This window comes from Scardinius erythrophthalmus (genome assembly GCF_964197995.2).
Source record: "Scardinius erythrophthalmus genome assembly, chromosome: 23".
Taxonomy (NCBI): domain Eukaryota; kingdom Metazoa; phylum Chordata; class Actinopteri; order Cypriniformes; family Leuciscidae; genus Scardinius; species Scardinius erythrophthalmus.
In genome coordinates, this window is record NC_138243.1 from 1,978,986 (window position 1) to 2,000,850 (window position 21,865).

Sequence of the window (21,865 nt, forward strand, 5' to 3'; positions counted from 1 at the left end):
GCTACATGTGGTGTGATAGAACTTCAAGGCCCTAGGCATAGTTGTCTATAAAAATCTCATACAGCAATCATGAGAACAGCAACATGAAAACAAATAACAAGAACCCGTCAAAGTCTAGAAGTCTTGATTAGTTTGATTCCATAATAACCCAATGGATGAATTGCAAAAAGCAAGTGCATATTTGCTATCTGGATGGCAGGCTACACGAATAAACAAGGTATGCAAAGTGGTGCAATGGATCGCTGGGTCCTACCACCTTGGTGAAAACTTGCTGGGACCCGAGGGGTATATATGCCTCCAGCAAAGGCTTCAGCATATACCAATGGGGAACAGGCTTTGACCCCATAGGTGAAATCTTTTCCCTTCAAGGTCTAGTCATAGAACATCACTGGAACAGAACAATACATTCACACAGAGCAAACTTGAACTAATATAAACTTCTTCTTACGATTAATTTTCACACTTTAATCATTGTAAATACCAAAAGAGTTACATATGCCAAGTAAGAAAACATATACCGTATTTTCCGGACTATAAGTCGCACTTTTTTTCATAGTTGGCTGGTCCTGCGACTTATATTCAGGTGCGACTTATATATCAAAATGAATTCAGACTGAGATGAACCAAGAGAAAACATTACCGTCTACAGCCGCGAGAGGGCGCTCTAGTTGGCGGAGTTATTCAGAAGCGACACCATATGAAGAAAATTCAATGGATTCAGTGATGTGGAATGAGATCGCGGGAGCTTGGTGAACTTGTTTACTGGTAACTTGCTTGTTGGACTCCCTGGCTTATGTTAATTTAGCCTATTCCGCCTCCCAGGTATTTGTTCTTTATGCTATTGTGTAACTTAGCTGAATAACTGTTAATGTGTTGCGTTAACATACCGGACACCTACTCAGCCTGTTGTTCTGTGTGCTACTGTGTAGTTGAATAACTTGCCTTTCCAGATTAAATGTCTGTTCTTGGATTTTGTGAAATAAATTTCTAAATAAATGCGACTTATACTCCAGTGCGACTTATATATGTTTTTTTCCTCTTCATGGCGCATTTTTTGACTGATGCGACTTATACTCCGGAGCGACTTATAGTCCGGAAAATACGGTAAGTGGCTACATGTGGTGTGATAGAACTTCAATGCCCTAGGCATAGTTGTCTATAAAAAATCTCATACAGCAATCATGAGAACAGCAACATGAAAACAAATAAGAAGAATCCGTCAAAGTCTAGAACTCTTGATTAGTTTGATTCCATAATAACCCAATGCATGAATTGCAAAAAGCAAGTGCATATTTACTATCTGGATGGCAGGCAACAAGAATAAACAAGGTATGCAAAGGGGCGAAATGGATCGCTGGGTCCTACCACCTTGGTGAAAACTTGCTGGGACCCGAGGGGTATATATGCCTCCAGCAAAGTCTTCAGCAGATACCAATGGGGAACAGGCTTTGACCCCATAGGTGAAATCTTTTCCCTTCAAGGTTTAGTCATAGAACATCACTGGAACAGAACAATACATCCACACAGAGCAAACTTGAACTAATATAAACTTTTTCTCACAAATAATTTTCATACTTTTATCATATAGTGACCATTGGTGTTTTAAATACCTAAAGAGTTGCATATGACAAGTAAGAAAACATACAAGTGGCTATATTTGGTGTAATAGACCTTCAAGGCCATAGGCATAGTTGTCTATAAAAATCTCATACAGCAATCATGTGAAAAGCAAAACGAAAGCAAATAAGAAGAACCCGTCAAAGTCTAGAACTCTTGATTAGTTTGATTCCATAATAACCCAATGGATGAATTGCAAAAAGCAAGTGCATATTTACTATCTGGATAGCAGGCTACACAAATAAACAAGGTATGCAAAGTGGTGCAATGGATCGCTGGGTCCTACCACCTTGGTGAAAACTTGCTGGGACCCGAGGGGTATATATGCTTCCAGCAAAGGCTGCAGTAGATAACATTGGGGAACAGGCTTTGACCCCATAGGTGATATCTTTTCCCTTCAAGGTTTAGTCATAGAACATCACTGGAACAGAACAATACATCCACACAGAGCAAACTTGAACTAATATAAACTTTTTCTTACAATTAATTTTCACACTTTAATCATATAGTGACCAGTGGTGTTGTAAATACCTAAAGAGTTACATATGCCAAGTAAGAAAACATATAAGTGGCTATATGTGGTGTAATAGAATTTCAAGGCCCTAGGCATAGTTGTCTATAAAAATCTCATACAGCAATCATGTGAACAGCAACATGAAAACAAATAAGAAGAACCCGTCAAAGTATAGAACTCTAGATTAGTTTAATTCCATAATAACCCAATGGATGAATTACAAAGCAAGTGCATATTTATTATCTGGATGGAAGGCTACACGAATAAACAAGGTATGCAAAGTGGTGCAATGGATCGCTGGGTCCTACCACCTTGGTGAAAACTTGCTGGGACCCGAGGGGTATATATGCCTCCAGCAAAGACTTCAGCAGATACCATTGGGGAACAGGCTTTGACCCCATAGGTGATATCTTTTCCCTTCAAGGTTTAGTCATAGAACATCACTGGAACAGAACAATACATCCACACAGAGCAAACTTGAACTAATATAAACTTTTTCTTACAATTAATTTTCACACTTTAATCGTTGTAAATACCTAAAGAGTTGCATATGCAAAGTGGTGCAATGGATCGCTGGGTCCTACCACCTTGGTGAAAACTTGCTGGGACCCGAGGGGTATATATACCTCCAGCAAAGACTTCAACAGATATCATTGGGGAACAGGTTTGACCCCATAGTTGATATCTTTTCCCTTCAAGGTTTAGAAATAGAACATCACTGGAACACAACAATACATCCAAACAGAGCAAACTTGAACTAATATAAACTTTTTCTTACAATTAATTTTCACACTTTAATCATATAGTGACCAGTGGTGTTGTAAATACCTAAAGAGTTACATATGCCAAGTAAGAAAACATATAAGTGGCTACATGTGGTGTGATAGAACTTCAAGGCCCTAACCATAGTTGTCTATAAAAATCTCATACAGCAATCATGTGAAAAGCAACATGAAAGCAAATAAGAAGTACCCGTCAAAGTCTATAACTCTTGATTAGTTTGATTCCATAATAACCCAATGGATGAATTGCAAAAAGCAAGTGCATATTTGGTAACACTTTATAATAACGTTCAGTTGTAAGTCATTTATAAGTGATTAGTTAATGATGAACTAATCATTTACAAAACATTCATAAATGAGTAGCAAGTGACATACTAACATTTTATGTATGTTTTGTAAATTGTGTTACAAGTCATTTACAATTGATTAGTTAATGATTAACTAATCATTTAAAAAACATGACTAATCATTTATAAATGATTAATTAGTGATATGTTCATTATATGTTTTGTAGATTCAGTTATGTCATTTACATTTGATTAGTTAATGATTAACTAATCATTTACTAAACATGACTATGCGTTTTATAAATGTTTAATAAATGATGTTACATTTTTTTTGTATGTTTTGCTCACATCAGGTGCACAGTGGTTAAAGACTCCATGTGTTTCAGAGAAGACAGCTGTCTATACCCTCACCAGTCAGCACTTACACTGCAGTACACACTACAGTGTTCAACACCTGTTATAGATGTGTAAACGCATGAATAAATCATTTACAACACTTTCTGCATCCCCTAATCTAAAGTGTAAACTATTCATCACTTGTAAATGTCTTACACTTTATTTGTAGATTACCACTTCAAGAATCAAAAAGGCATAAGGTCTGCGAATGTTATCTATGAATGTATATGTAACGCATTTACAAGTGATGAATAGTTTACACTTTAGATTAGGGGATGCAGAAAGTGTTGTAAATCATTTACAACACTTTCTGCATCCCCTAATCTAAAGTGTAAACTATTCATCACTTGCAAATGTGTTACATATACCTACAAATGATCTGTATGTGTATTCAAGGCATTTACAACACTTTTTGCACCCTCTAATTGCTACATATATACAAAAAACAAACATTTATTAATCATTTATGAACGCATAGTCATGTTTCGTAAATAATTAGTTAATCATTAACTAATCACATGTAAATGACTTGTAACGGAATTTACAAAACATACATAAAATGTTAGTATGTCACTTGCTACTCATTTATGAATGTTCTGTAAATGACTAGTTCATCATTAACTAACCACTTATAAATGACTTACAACTGAACGTTATTATAAAGTGTTACCGCATATTTTACTATCTGAATGGCAGACTACACGAATAAACAAGGTATGCATAGTGGTGCAATGGATCGCTGGGTCCTACCACCTTGGTGAAAACTTGCTGGGACCCGAGGGGTATATATTCCTCCAGCAAAGGCATCAGCAGATACCATTGGGGAACAGGCTTTGACCCCATATGTGATATCTTTTCCCTTCAAAGTTTAGTCATAGAACATCACTGGAACAGAACAATACATCCACACAGAGCAAACTTGAACTAATATAAACTTTTACTTACAATTAATTTCCACACTTTAATAGTTTTAAAAACCTAAAGAGTTACATATGCAAAGAAAACATATGAGTGGCTACATGTGGTGTGATAGAACTTCAAGGCTCTAACCATAGTTGTCTATAAAAATGTCATACAGCAATCATGAGAACAGCAACATGAAAACAAATAAGAAGAACCCATCAAAGTCTAGAACTCTTGATTAGTTTGATTCCATAATAACCCAATGGATGAATTACAAAGCAAGTGCATATTTATTATCTGGAGGGCACGCTACACGAATAAACAAGGTATGCAAAGTGGTGCAATGGATCGCTGGGTCCTACCACCTTGGTGAAAACTTGCTGGGACCCGAGGGGTATATATGCCTCCAGCAAAGGCTTCAGCATATACCAATGGGAAACAGGCTTTGACCCCATAGGTGATATATTTTCTCTTCAAGGTTTAGTCATAGAACATCACTGGAACAGAACAATACATCCACACAGAGCAAACTTGAACTAATATAAACTTTTACTTACAATTAATTTTCACACTTTAATTGTTGTAAAAACCTACAGAGTTACATATGCCAAGTAAGAAAACATATAAGTGGCTACATGTGGTGTGATATAACTTCAAGGCCCTAACCATAGTTGTCTATAAAAATCGCATACAGCAATCATGTGAAAAGCAACATGAAAGCAAATAAGAAGAACCCATCAAACTACTAGAGCTCTTGATTAGTTTGATTCCATAATAACCCAATGGATGAATTGCAAAAAGCATGTGCATATTTACTATCTGGATGGCAGACTACACAAATAAACAAGGTATGCATAGTGGTGCAATGGATCACTGGGTCCTACCACCTTGGTGAAAACTTGCTGGGACCCGAGGGGTATATATGCCTCCAGCAAAGACTTCAGCAGATACCATTGGGGAACAAGCTTTGACCCCATAGGTGATATCTTTTCCCTTCAAGGTTTAGTCATAGAACATCACTGGAACCGAACAATACATCCACACAGAGCAAACTTGAACTAATATAAACTTTTTCTTACAAATAATTTTCACACTTTAATCATATAGTGACCATTGGTGTTGTAAATACCTAAAGAGTTACATATGCCAAGTAAGAAAACATAAGTGGCTACATGTGGTGTGATAGAACTTCAAGGCCCTAACCATAGTTGTCAATAAAAATCTCATACAGCAATCATGTGAAAAGCAACATGAAAGCAAATAAGAAGAACCCATCAAACTACTAGAACTCTTGATTAGTTTGATTCCATAATAACCCAATGGATGAATTACAAAGCAAGTGCATATTTATTATCTGGAGGGCACGCTACACGAATAAACAAGGTATGCAAAGTGGTGCAATGGATCGCTGGGTCCTACCACCTTGGTGAAAACTTGCTGGGACCCGAGGGGTATATATGCCTCCAGCAAAGGCTTCAGCATATACCAATGGGAAACAGGCTTTGACCCCATAGGTGATATATTTTCCCTTCAAGGTTTAGTCATAGAACATCACTAGAACACAACAATACATACACAAAGAGCAAACTTGAACTAATATAAACTTCTTCTTATGATTAATTTTCACACTTTTATCATATAGTTAACAGTGGTGTTGTAAATACCTACAGAGTTACATATGCCAAGTAAGAAAACATATAAGTGGCTACATGTTGTGTGATAGAACTTTAAGGCCCTAGGCATAGTTGTCTGTAAAAATCTCATACAGCAATCATGTGAAAAGCAACATGAAAGCAAATAAGAAGAACCCATCAAAGTCTAGAACTCTTGATTAGTTTGATTCAATAATAACCCAAAGGATGAATTGCAAAAACAAGTGCATATTTACTATCTGGGTGGCAGGCTACACGAATAAACAACGTATGCAAAGTGGTGCAATGGATCGCTGGGTCCTACCACCTTGGTGAAAACTTGCTGGGACCTGAGGGGTATATATGCCGCCAGCAAAAACTTCAGCAGATACCATTGGGGAACAGGCTTTGACCCCATAGGTGATATCTTTTCCCTTCAAGGTTTAGTCATAGAACATCACTGGAACAGAACAATACATCCATACAGAGCAAACTTGAACTTATATAAACTTTTTCTTACAAATAATTTTCACACTTTAATCATATAGTGACCATTGGTGTTGTAAATACCTAAAGAGTTACATATGTCAAGTAAGAAAACATATAAGTGGCTATATGTAGTGTAATAGAACTTCAAGGCCCTAGGCATAAAAATCTCATACAGCAATCATGTGAAAAGCAACATGAAAGCAAATAAGAAGAACCTTTCGAAGTCTAGAACTCTTGATTAGTTTGATTCCATAATAATCCAATGGATGAATTGCAAAAAGCAAGTGCATATTTATTATCTGGATGGCAGACTACACGAATAAACAAGGTATGCATAGTGGTGCAATGGATCGCTGGGTCCTACCACCTTGGTGAAAACTTGCTGGGACCCGAGGGGTATATATGCCTCCAGCAAAAGCTTCAGCAGATACCAATGGGGAACAGGCTTTGACCCCATAGGTGATATCTTTTCCCTTCAAGGTTTAGTCATAGGACATCACTGGAACAGAACAATACATCCACACAGAGCAAACTTGAACTAATATAAACTTTTTCTTACAATTAATTTTCACACTTTAATCATATAGTGACCAGTGGTGTTGTAAATACCTAAAGAGTTACATATGCCAAGTAAGGAAACATATAAGTGGCTACATGTTGTGTGATAGAACTTCAAGACCCTAACCATAGTTGTCTATAAAAATCTCATACAGCAATCATGTGAAAAGCAGCATGAAAGTAAATAAGAATAACCCGTCAAAATCTAGAACTCTTGATTAGTTTGATTACATAATAACCCAATGGATGAACTGCAAAAACAAGTGCATATTTACTATCTGGATGGCAGGCTACACGAATAAACAAGGTATGCAAAGTGGTGCAATGGATCGCTGGGTCCTACCACCTTGGTGAAAACTTGCTGGGACCCGAGGGGTAAATATTCCTCCACCAAAGGCTTCAGCAGATACCAATGGGGAACAGGCTTTGACCCCATAGTTGATATCTTTTCCCTTCAAGGTTTAGTCATAGAACATCACTGGAACAGAACAATACATCCACACAGAGCAAACTTGAACTAATATGAAATTTTTCTTACAATTAATTTTCACACTTTAATCGTTGTAAATACCTAAAGAGTTACATATGCAAAGTGGTGCAATGGATAACTGGGTCCTACCACCTTGGTGAAAACTTGCTGGGACCCGAGGGGTATATATGCCTCCAGCAAAGGCTTCAGCAGATACCAATGGGGAACATGTTTGACCCCATAGTTGATATCTTTTCCCTTCAAGGTTTAGTAATAGAACATCACTGGAACACAACAATACATCCAAACAGAGCAAACTTGAACTAATATAAACTTTTTCTTACAATTAATTTTCATACTTTAATCATATAGTGACCAGTGGTGTTGTAAATACCTAAAGAGTTACATATTCCAAGTAAGAAAACATATAAGTGGCTACATGTGGTGTGATAGAACTTCAAGGCCCTAACCATAGTTGTCTATAAAAATCTCATACAGCAATCATGTGAAAAGCAACATGAAAGCAAATAAGAAGAACCCATCAAACTACTAGAACTCTTGATTAGTTTGATTCCATAATAACCCAATGGATGAATTGCAAAAAGCAAGTGCATATTTACTATCTGGATGGCAGACTACACAAATAAACAAGGTATGCATAGTGGTGCAATGGATCACTGGGTCCTTCCACCTTGGTGAAAACTTGCTGGGACCCGAGGGGTATATATGCCTCCAGCAAAGATTTCAGCAGATACCATTGGGGAACAGGCTTTGATCCCATAGGTGATATCTTTTCCCTTCAAGGTTTAGTCATAGAACATCACTGGAACAGAACAATACATCCACACAGAGCAAACTTGAACTAATATAAACTTTTACTTACAATTAATTTTCACACTTTAATTGTTGTAAAAACCTACAGAGTTACATATGCCAAGTAAGAAAACATATAAGTGGCTACATGTGGTGTGATAGAACCTCAAGGCCCTAACCATAGTTGTCTATAAAAATCGCATACAGCAATCATGTGAAAAGCAACATGAAAGCAAATAAGAAGAACCCATCAAACTACTAGAGCTCTTGATTAGTTTGATTCCATAATAACCCAATGGATGAATTGCAAAAAGCATGTGCATATTTACTATCTGGATGGCAGACTACACAAATAAACAAGGTATGCATAGTGGTGCAATGGATCACTGGGTCCTACCACCTTGGTGAAAACTTGCTGGGACCCGAGGGGTATATATGCCTCCAGCAAAGACTTAAGCAGATACCATTGGGGAACAGGCTTTGACCCCATAGGTGATATCTTTTCCCTTCAAGGTTTAGTCATAGAACATCACTGGAACAGAACAATACATCCACACAGAGCAAACTTGAACTAATATAAACTTTTTCTTACAATTCATTTTCACACTTTAATCTTTGTAAATACCTAAAGAGTTACATATGCCAAGTAAGAAAACATATAAGTGGCTATATGTTGTGTAATAGAACTTTAAGGCCCTAGGCATAGTTGTCTATAAAAATCTCATACAGCAATCATGAGAACAGCAACATGAAAACAAATAAGAAGAACCCGTCAAAGTCTAGAACTCTTGATTAGTTTGATTCCATAATAACCCAATGGATGAATTACAAAGCAAGTGCATATTTATTATCTGGAGGGCACGCTACACAAATAAACAAGGTATGCAAAGTGGTGCAATGGATCGCTGGGTCCTACCACCTTGGTGAAAACTTGCTGGGACCCGAGGGGTATATATGCCTCCAGCAAAAGCTGCAGCAGATACCATTGGGGAACAGGCTTTGACCCCATATGTGATATCTTTTCCCTTCAAGGTTTAGTCATAGAACATCACTGGAACAGAACAATACATCCACACAGAGCAAACTTGAACTAATATAAACTTTTACTTACAATTAATTTTCACATTTTAATCATTGTAAATACCTAAAGAGTTACATATGCCAAGTAAGAAAACATATAAGTGGCTACATGTTGTGTGATAGAACTTCAAAGCCCTAACCATAGTTGTCTATAAAAATCTCATACAGCAATCATGTGAAAAGCAACATGAAAACAAATAAGAAGAACCTGCAAAGTCTAGAACTCTTGATTAGTTTGATTCCATAATAACCCAAAGGATGAATTGCAAAAAGCAAGTGCATATGTACTATCTGGATGGTACGCTACACGAATAAACAACGTATGCAAAGTGGTGCAATGGATCGCTGGGTCCTACCACCTTGGTGAAAACTTGCTGGGACCCGAGGGGTATATATGCCTCCAGCAAAGACTTCAGCAGATACCATTGGGGAAAAGGCTTTGACCCCATAGGTCATAACTTTTCCCTTCAATATTTAGTCATAGAACATCACTGGAACAAAACAATACATTCACACAGAGCAAACTTGAACTAATATAAACTTTTTCTTACAATTCATTTCCACACTTTTATCATATAGTGAACAGTGGTGTTGTAAATACCTACAGAGTTACATATGCCAAGTAAGAAAACATATAAGTGGCTACATGTTGTGTGATAGAACTTCAAGAGCCTAGGCATAGTTGTCTGTAAAAATCTCATACAGCAATCATGTGAAAAGCAACATGAAAGCAAATAAGAAGAACCCGTCAAAGTCTAGAACTCTTGATTAGTTTGATTCCATAATAACCCAATGGATGAATTGCAAAAAGCAAGTGCATATTTACTATCGGGATGGCAGGCTACAAAAATAAACAAGGTATGCAAAGTGGTGCAATGGATCGCTGGGTTCTACCACCTTGGTGAAAACTTGCTGGGACCCGAGGGGTATATATGCCTCCAGCAAAGGCTGCAGCAGATACCATTGGGGAACAGGCTTTGACCCCATAGGTGATATCTTTTCCCTTCAAGGTTTAGTCATAGAACATCACTGGAACAGAACAATACATCCACACAGAGCAAACTTGAACTAATATACACTTTTTCTTACAAATAATTTTCACACTTTAATCATATAGTGACCATTGGTGTTGTAAATACCTAAAGAGTTACATATGTCAAGTAAGAAAACATATAAGTGGCTATATGTAGTGTAATAGAACTTCAAGGCCCTAGGCATAAAAATCTCATACAGCAATCATGAGAACAGCAACATGAAAACAAATAAGAAGAATCTGTCAAAGTCTAGATGTCTTGATTAGTTTTATTTCATAATAACCCAATGGATGAATTGAAAAGCAAGTGCATATTTATTATCTGGAGGGCAGGCTACACGAATAAACAAGGTATGCAAAGTGGTGCAATGGATCGCTGGGTCCTACCATCTTGGTGAAAACTTGCTGGGACCCGAGGGGTATATATGCCTCCAGCAAAGGCTGCAGCAGATACCATTGGGGAACAGGCTTTGATCCCATAGGTGATATCTTTTCTCTTCAAGGTTTAGTCATAGAACATCACTGGAACAGAACAATACATCCACACAGAGCAAACTTGAACTAATATAAACTTTTACTTACAATTAATTTTCACACTTTAATTGTTGTAAAAACCTACAGAGTTACATATGCCAAGTAAGAAAACATATAAGTGGCTACATGTGGTGTGATAGAACTTCAAGGCCCTAACCATAGTTGTCTATAAAAATCGCATACAGCAATCATGTGAAAAGCAACATGAAAGCAAATAAGAAGAACCCATCAAACTACTAGAGCTCTTGATTAGTTTGATTCCATAATAACCCAATGGATGAATTGCAAAAAGCATGTGCATATTTACTATCTGGATGGCAGACTACACAAATAAACAAGGTATGCATAGTGGTGCAATGGATCACTGGGTCCTACCACCTTGGTGAAAACTTGCTGGGACCCGAGGGGTATATATGCCTCCAGCAAAGACTTCAGCAGATACCATTGGGGAACAAGCTTTGACCCCATAGGTGATATCTTTTCCCTTCAAGGTTTAGTCATAGAACATCACTGGAACAGAACAATACATCCATACAGAGCAAACTTGAACTAATATAAACTTTTTCTTACAAATAATTTTCACACTTTAATCATATAGTGACCATTGGTGTTGTAAATACCTAAAGAGTTACATATGCCAAGTAAGAAAACATAAGTGGCTACATGTGGTGTGATAGAACTTCAAGGCCCTAACCATAGTTGTCAATAAAAATCTCATACAGCAATCATGTGAAAAGCAACATGAAAGCAAATAAGAAGAACCCATCAAACTACTAGAACTCTTGATTAGTTTGATTCCATAATAACCCAATGGATGAATTACAAAGCAAGTGCATATTTATTATCTGGAGGGCACGCTACACGAATAAACAAGGTATGCAAAGTGGTGCAATGGATCGCTGGGTCCTACCACCTTGGTGAAAACTTGCTGGGACCCGAGGGGTATATATGCCTCCAGCAAAGGCTTCAGCATATACCAATGGGAAACAGGCTTTGACCCCATAGGTGATATATTTTCCCTTCAAGGTTTAGTCATAGAACATCACTAGAACACAACAATACATACACAAAGAGCAAACTTGAACTAATATAAACTTCTTCTTATGATTAATTTTCACACTTTTATCATATAGTTAACAGTGGTGTTGTAAATACCTACAGAGTTACATATGCCAAGTAAGAAAACATATAAGTGGCTACATGTTGTGTGATAGAACTTTAAGACCCTAGGCATAGTTGTCTGTAAAAATCTCATACAGCAATCATGTGAAAAGCAACATGAAAGCAAATAAGAAGAACCCATCAAAGTCTAGAACTCTTGATTAGTTTGATTCAATAATAACCCAAAGGATGAATTGCAAAAACAAGTGCATATTTACTATCTGGGTGGCAGGCTACACGAATAAACAACGTATGCAAAGTGGTGCAATGGATCGCTGGGTCCTACCACCTTGGTGAAAACTTGCTGGGACCTGAGGGGTATATATGCCGCCAGCAAAAACTTCAGCAGATACCATTGGGGAACAGGCTTTGACCCCATAGGTGATATCTTTTCCCTTCAAGGTTTAGTCATAGAACATCACTGGAACAGAACAATACATCCACACAGAGCAAACTTGAACTTATGTAAACTTTTTCTTACAAATAATTTTCACACTTTAATCATATAGTGACCATTGGTGTTGTAAATACCTAAAGAGTTACATATGTCAAGTAAGAAAACATATAAGTGGCTATATGTAGTGTAATAGAACTTCAAGGGCCTAGGCATAAAAATCTCATACAGCAATCATGTGAAAAGCAACATGAAAGCAAATAAGAAGAACCTTTCGAAGTCTAGAACTCTTGATTAGTTTGATTCCATAATAATCCAATGGATGAATTGCAAAAAGCAAGTGCATATTTATTATCTGGATGGCAGACTACACGAATAAACAAGGTATGCATAGTGGTGCAATGGATCGCTGGGTCCTACCACCTTGGTGAAAACTTGCTGGGACCCGAGGGGTATATATGCCTCCAGCAAAAGCTTCAGCAGATACCAATGGGGAACAGGCTTTGACCCCATAGGTGATATCTTTTCCCTTCAAGGTTTAGTCATAGGACATCACTGGAACAGAACAATACATCCACACAGAGCAAACTTGAACTAATATAAACTTTTTCTTACAATTAATTTTCACACTTTAATCATATAGTGACCAGTGGTGTTGTAAATACCTAAAGAGTTACATATGCCAAGTAAGGAAACATATAAGTGGCTACATGTTGTGTGATAGAACTTCAAGACCCTAACCATAGTTGTCTATAAAAATCTCATACAGCAATCATGTGAAAAGCAGCATGAAAGTAAATAAGAATAACCCGTCAAAATCTAGAACTCTTGATTAGTTTGATTACATAATAACCCAATGGATGAACTGCAAAAACAAGTGCATATTTACTATCTGGATGGCAGGCTACACGAATAAACAAGGTATGCAAAGTGGTGCAATGGATCGCTGGGTCCTACCACCTTGGTGAAAACTTGCTGGGACCCGAGGGGTAAATATTCCTCCACCAAAGGCTTCAGCAGATACCAATGGGGAACAGGCTTTGACCCCATAGTTGATATCTTTTCCCTTCAAGGTTTAGTCATAGAACATCACTGGAACAGAACAATACATCCACACAGAGCAAACTTGAACTAATATGAACATTTTCTTACAATTAATTTTCACACTTTTATCATATAGTTAACAGTGGTGTTGTAAATACCTACAGAGTTACATATGCCAAGTAAGAAAACATATAAGTGGCTACATGTTGTGTGATAGAACTTTAAGACCCTAGGCATAGTTGTCTGTAAAAATCTCATACAGCAATCATGTGAAAAGCAACATGAAAGCAAATAAGAAGAACCCATCAAAGTCTAGAACTCTTGATTAGTTTGATTCAATAATAACCCAAAGGATGAATTGCAAAAACAAGTGCATATTTACTATCTGGGTGGCAGGCTACACGAATAAACAACGTATGCAAAGTGGTGCAATGGATCGCTGGGTCCTACCACCTTGGTGAAAACTTGCTGGGACCTGAGGGGTATATATGCCGCCAGCAAAAACTTCAGCAGATACCATTGGGGAACAGGCTTTGACCCAATAGGTGATATCTTTTCCCTTCAAGGTTTAGTCATAGGACATCACTGGAACAGAACAATACATCCACACAGAGCAAACTTGAACTAATATAAACTTTTTCTTACAATTAATTTTCACACTTTAATCATATAGTGACCAGTGGTGTTGTAAATACCTAAAGAGTTACATATGCCAAGTAAGGAAACATATAAGTGGCTACATGTTGTGTGATAGAACTTCAAGACCCTAACCATAGTTGTCTATAAAAATCTCATACAGCAATCATGTGAAAAGCAGCATGAAAGTAAATAAGAATAACCGGTGAAAAAATATAGAACTCTTGATTAGTTTGATTACATAATAACCCAATGGATGAACTGCAAAAACAAGTGCATATTTACTATCTGGATGGCAGGCTACACGAATAAACAAGGTATGCAAAGTGGTGCAATGGATCGCTGGGTCCTACCACCTTGGTGAAAACTTGCTGGGACCCGAGGGGTATATATTCCTCCACCAAAGGCTTCAGCAAATACCAATGGGGAACAGGCTTTGACCCCATAGTTGATATCTTTTCCCTTCAAGGTTTAGTCATAGAACATCACTGGAACAGAACAATACATCCACACAGAGCAAACTTGAACTAATATAAACTTTTTCTTACAATTAATTTTCACACTTTAATCGTTGTAAATACCTAAAGAGTTACATATGCAAAGTGGTGCAATGGATCACTGGGTCCTACCACCTTGGTGAAAACTTGGTGGGACCCGGGGGGTATATATGCCTCCAGCAAAAGCTTCAGCAGATACCAATGGGGAACATGTTTGACCCCATAGTTGATATCTTTTCCCTTCAAGGTTTAGTAATAGAACATCACTGGAACACAACAATACATCCAAACAGATTAAACTTGAACTAATATAAACTTTTTCTTACAATTAATTTTCATACTTTAATCATATAGTGACCAGTGGTGTTGTAAATACCTAAAGAGTTACATATGCCAAGTAAGAAAACATATAAGTGGCTACATGTGGTGTGATAGAACTTCAAGGCCCTAACCATAGTTGTCTATAAAAATCTCATACAGCAATCATGTGAAAAGAAACATGAAAGCAAATAAGAAGAACCCATCAAACTACTAGAACTCTAGATTAGTTTGATTCCATAATAACCCAATGGATGAATTGCAAAAAGCAAGTGCATATTTACTATCTGGATGGCAGACTACACAAATAAACAAGGTATGCATAGTGGTGCAATGGATCACTGGGTCCTTCCACCTTGGTGAAAACTTGCTGGGACCCTAGGGGTATATATGCCTCCAGCAAAGATTTCAGCAGATACCATTGGGGAACAGGCTTTGATCCCATAGGTGATATCTTTTCTCTTCAAGGTTTAGTCATAGAACATCACTGGAACAGAACAATACATCCACACAGAGCATACTTGAACTAATATAAACTTTTACTTACAATTAATTTTCACACTTTAATTGTTGTAAAAACCTACAGAGTTACATATGCCAAGTAAGAAAACATATAAGTGGCTACATGTGGTGTGATAGAACTTCAAGGCCCTAACCATAGTTGTCTATAAAAATCGCATACAGCAATCATGTGAAAAGCAACATGAAAGCAAATAAGAAGAACCCATCAAACTACTAGAGCTCTTGATTAGTTTGATTCCATAATAACCCAATGGATGAATTGCAAAAAGCATGTGCATATTTACTATCTGGATGGCAGACTACACAAATAAACAAGGTATGCATAGTGGTGCAATGGATCACTGGGTCCTACCACCTTGGTGAAAACTTGCTGGGACCCGAGGGGTATATATGCCTCCAGCAAAGATTTCAGCAGATACCATTGGGGAACAAGCTTTGACCCCATAGGTGATATCTTTTCCCTTCAAGGTTTAGTCATAGAACATCACTGGAACAGAACAATACATCCACACAGAGCAAACTTGAACTAATATAAACTTTTTCTTACAAATAATTTTCACACTTTAATCATATAGTGACCATTGGTGTTGTAAATACCTAAAGAGTTACATATGCCAAGTAAGAAAACATAAGTGGCTACATGTGGTGTGATAGAACTTCAAGGCCCTAACCATAGTTGTCAATAAAAATCTCATACAGCAATCATGTGAAAAGCAACATGAAAGCAAATAAGAAGAACCCATCAAACTACTAGAACTCTTGATTAGTTTGATTCCATAATAACCCAATGGATGAATTACAAAGCAAGTGCATATTTATTATCTGGAGGGCACGCTACACGAATAAACAAGGTATGCAAAGGGGCGAAATGGATCGCTGGGTCCTACCACCTTGGTGAAAACTTGCTGGGACCCGAGGGGTATATATGCCTCCAGCAAAGGCTTCAGCAGATACCAATGGGGAACAGGCTTTGACCCCATAGGTGATATATTTTCCCTTCAAGGTTTAGTCATAGAACATCACTAGAACACAACAATACATACACAAAGAGCAAACTTGAACTAATATAAACTTCTTCTTATGATTAATTTTCACACTTTTATCATATAGTTAACAGTGGTGTTGTAAATACCTACAGAGTTACATATGCCAAGTAAGAAAACATATAAGTGGCTACATGTTGTGTGATAGAACTTTAAGACCCTAGGCATAGTTGTCTGTAAAAATCTCATACAGCAATCATGTGAAAAGCAACATGAAAGCAAATAAGAAGAACCCATCAAAGTCTAGAACTCTTGATTAGTTTGATTCAATAATAACCCAAAGGATGAATTGCAAAAACAAGTGCATATTTACTATCTGGATGGCAGGCTACACGAATAAACAAGGTATGCAAAGTGGTGCAATGGATCGCTGGGTCCTACCACCTTGGTGAAAACTTGCTGGGACCCGAGGGGTATATATGCCTCCAGCAAAGACTTCAGCAGATACCATTGGGGAAAAGGCTTTGACCCCATAGGTCATAACTTTTCCCTTCAAGGTTTAGTCATAGAACATCACTGGAACAGAACAATACATCCACACAGAGCAAACTTGAACTAATATGAACTTTTTCTTACAATTAATTTTCACACTTTAATCGTTGTAAATACCTAAAGAGTTACATATGCAAAGTGGTGCAATGGATAACTGGGTCCTACCACCTTGGTGAAAACTTGCTGGGACCCGAGGGGTATATATGCCTCCAGCAAAGGCTTCAGCAGATACCAATGGGGAACATGTTTGACCCCATAGTTGATATCTTTTCCCTTCAAGGTTTAGTAATAGAACATCACTGGAACACAACAATACATCCAAACAGAGCAAACTTGAACTAATATAAACTTTTTCTTACAATTAATTTTCATACTTTAATCATATAGTGACCAGTGGTGTTGTAAATACCTAAAGAGTTACATATTCCAAGTAAGAAAACATATAAGTGGCTACATGTGGTGTGATAGAACTTCAAGGCCCTAGGCATAGTTGTCTATAAAAATCTCATACAGCAATCATGAGAACAGCAACATGAAAACAAATAAGAAGAACCCGTCAAAGTCTAGAACTCTTGATTAGTTTGATTCCATAATAACCCAATGGATGAATTACAAAGCAAGTGCATATTTATTATCTGGAGGGCACGCTACACAAATAAACAAGGTATGCAAAGTGGTGCAATGGATCGCTGGGTCCTACCACCTTGGTGAAAACTTGCTGGGACCCGAGGGGTATATATGCCTCCAGCAAAAGCTGCAGCAGATACCATTGGGGAACAGGCTTTGACCCCATATGTGATATCTTTTCCCTTCAAGGTTTAGTCATAGAACATCACTGGAACAGAACAATACATCCACACAGAGCAAACTTGAACTAATATAAACTTTTTCTTACAATTCATTTCCACACTTTTATCATATAGTGAACAGTGGTGTTGTAAATACCTACAGAGTTACATATGCCAAGTAAGAAAACATATAAGTGGCTACATGTTGTGTGATAGAACTTCAAGAGCCTAGGCATAGTTGTCTGTAAAAATCTCATACAGCAATCATGTGAAAAGCAACATGAAAGCAAATAAGAAGAACCCGTCAAAGTCTAGAACTCTTGATTAGTTTGATTCCATAATAACCCAATGGATGAATTGCAAAAAGCAAGTGCATATTTACTATCGGGATGGCAGGCTACAAAAATAAACAAGGTATGCAAAGTGGTGCAATGGATCGCTGGGTTCTACCACCTTGGTGAAAACTTGCTGGGACCCGAGGGGTATATATGCCTCCAGCAAAGGCTGCAGCAGATACCATTGGGGAACAGGCTTTGACCCCATAGGTGATATCTTTTCCCTTCAAGGTTTAGTCATAGAACATCACTGGAACAGAACAATACATCCACACAGAGCAAACTTGAACTAATATACACTTTTTCTTACAAATAATTTTCACACTTTAATCATATAGTGACCATTGGTGTTGTAAATACCTAAAGAGTTACATATGTCAAGTAAGAAAACATATAAGTGGCTATATGTAGTGTAATAGAACTTCAAGGCCCTAGGCATAAAAATCTCATACAGCAATCATGAGAACAGCAACATGAAAACAAATAAGAAGAATCTGTCAAAGTCTAGATGTCTTGATTAGTTTTATTTCATAATAACCCAATGGATGAATTGAAAAGCAAGTGCATATTTATTATCTGGAGGGCAGGCTACACGAATAAACAAGGTATGCAAAGTGGTGCAATGGATCGCTGGGTCCTACCATCTTGGTGAAAACTTGCTGGGACCCGAGGGGTATATATGCCTCCAGCAAAGGCTGCAGCAGATACCATTGGGGAACAGGCTTTGATCCCATAGGTGATATCTTTTCTCTTCAAGGTTTAGTCATAGAACATCACTGGAACAGAACAATACATCCACACAGAGCAAACTTGAACTAATATAAACTTTTACTTACAATTAATTTTCACACTTTAATTGTTGTAAAAACCTACAGAGTTACATATGCCAAGTAAGAAAACATATAAGTGGCTACATGTGGTGTGATAGAACTTCAAGGCCCTAACCATAGTTGTCTATAAAAATCGCATACAGCAATCATGTGAAAAGCAACATGAAAGCAAATAAGAAGAACCCATCAAACTACTAGAGCTCTTGATTAGTTTGATTCCATAATAACCCAATGGATGAATTGCAAAAAGCATGTGCATATTTACTATCTGGATGGCAGACTACACAAATAAACAAGGTATGCATAGTGGTGCAATGGATCACTGGGTCCTACCACCTTGGTGAAAACTTGCTGGGACCCGAGGGGTATATATGCCTCCAGCAAAGACTTCAGCAGCTACCATTGGGGAACAAGCTTTGACCCCATAGGTGATATCTTTTCCCTTCAAGGTTTAGTCATAGAACATCACTGGAACAGAACAATACATCCATACAGAGCAAACTTGAACTTATATAAACTTTTTCTTACAAATAATTTTCACACTTTAATCATATAGTGACCATTGGTGTTGTAAATACCTAAAGAGTTACATATGTCAAGTAAGAAAACATATAAGTGGCTATATGTAGTGTAATAGAACTTCAAGGTTCTAGGCATAAAAATCTCATACAGCAATCATGTGAAAAGCAACATGAAAGCAAATAAGAAGAACCCATCAAACTACTAGAACTCTTGATTAGTTTGATTCCATAATAACCCAATGGATGAATTACAAAGCAAGTGCATATTTATTATCTGGAGGGCACGCTACACGAATAAACAAGGTATGCAAAGTGGTGCAATGGATCGCTGGGTCCTACCACCTTGGTGAAAACTTGCTGGGACCCGAGGGGTATATATGCCTCCAGCAAAGGCTTCAGCATATACCAATGGGAAACAGGCTTTGACCCCATAGGTGATATATTTTCCCTTCAAGGTTTAGTCATAGAACATCACTAGAACACAACAATACATACACAAAGAGCAAACTTGAACTAATATAAACTTCTTCTTATGATTAATTTTCACACTTTTATCATATAGTTAACAGTGGTGTTGTAAATACCTACAGAGTTACATATGCCAAGTAAGAAAACATATAAGTGGCTACATGTTGTGTGATAGAACTTTAAGACCCTAGGCATAGTTGTCTGTAAAAATCTCATACAGCAATCATGTGAAAAGCAACATGAAAGCAAATAAGAAGAACCCATCAAAGTCTAGAACTCTTGATTAGTTTGATTCAATAATAACCCAAAGGATGAATTGCAAAAACAAGTGCATATTTACTATCTGGGTGGCAGGCTACACGAATAAACAACGTATGCAAAGTGGTGCAATGGATCGCTGGGTCCTACCACCTTGGTGAAAACTTGCTGGGACCTGAGGGGTATATATGCCGCCAGCAAAAACTTTAGCAGATACCATTGGGGAACAGGCTTTGACCCCATAGGTGATATCTTTTCCCTTCAAGGTTTAGTCATAGAACATCACTGGAACAGAACAATACATCCATACAGAGCAAACTTGAACTTATATAAACTTTTTCTTACAAATAATTTTCACACTTTAATCATATAGTGACCATTGGTGTTGTAAATACCTAAAGAGTTACATATGTCAAGTAAGAAAACATATAAGTGGCTATATGTAGTGTAATAGAACTTCAAGGGCCTAGGCATAAAAATCTCATACAGCAATCATGTGAAAAGCAACATGAAAGCAAATAAGAAGAACCTTTCGAAGTCTAGAACTCTTGATTAGTTTGATTCCATAATAATCCAATGGATGAATTGCAAAAAGCAAGTGCATATTTATTATCTGGATGGCAGACTACACGAATAAACAAGGTATGCATAGTGGTGCAATGGATCGCTGGGTCCTACCACCTTGGTGAAAACTTGCTGGGACCCGAGGGGTATATATGCCTCCAGCAAAAGCTTCAGCAGATACCAATGGGGAACAGGCTTTGACCCCATAGGTGATATCTTTTCCCTTCAAGGTTTAGTCATAGGACATCACTGGAACAGAACAATACATCCACACAGAGCAAACTTGAACTAATATAAACTTTTTCTTACAATTAATTTTCACACTTTAATCATATAGTGACCAGTGGTGTTGTAAATACCTAAAGAGTTACATATGCCAAGTAAGGAAACATATAAGTGGCTACATGTTGTGTGATAGAACTTCAAGACCCTAACCATAGTTGTCTATAAAAATCTCATACAGCAATCATGTGAAAAGCAGCATGAAAGTAAATAAGAATAACCCGTCAAAATCTAGAACTCTTGATTAGTTTGATTACATAATAACCCAATGGATGAACTGCAAAAACAAGTGCATATTTACTATCTGGATGGCAGGCTACACGAATAAACAAGGTATGCAAAGTGGTGCAATGGATCGCTGGGTCCTACCACCTTGGTGAAAACTTGCTGGGACCCGAGGGGTATATATGCCTCCAGCAAAGACTTCAGCAGATACCATTGGGGAAAAGGCTTTGACCCCATAGGTCATAACTTTTCCCTTCAAGATTTAGTCATAGAACATCACTGGAACAGAACAATACATTCACACAGAGCAAACTTGAACTAATATAAACTTTTTCTTACAATTCATTTCCACACTTTTATCATATAGTGAACAGTGGTGTT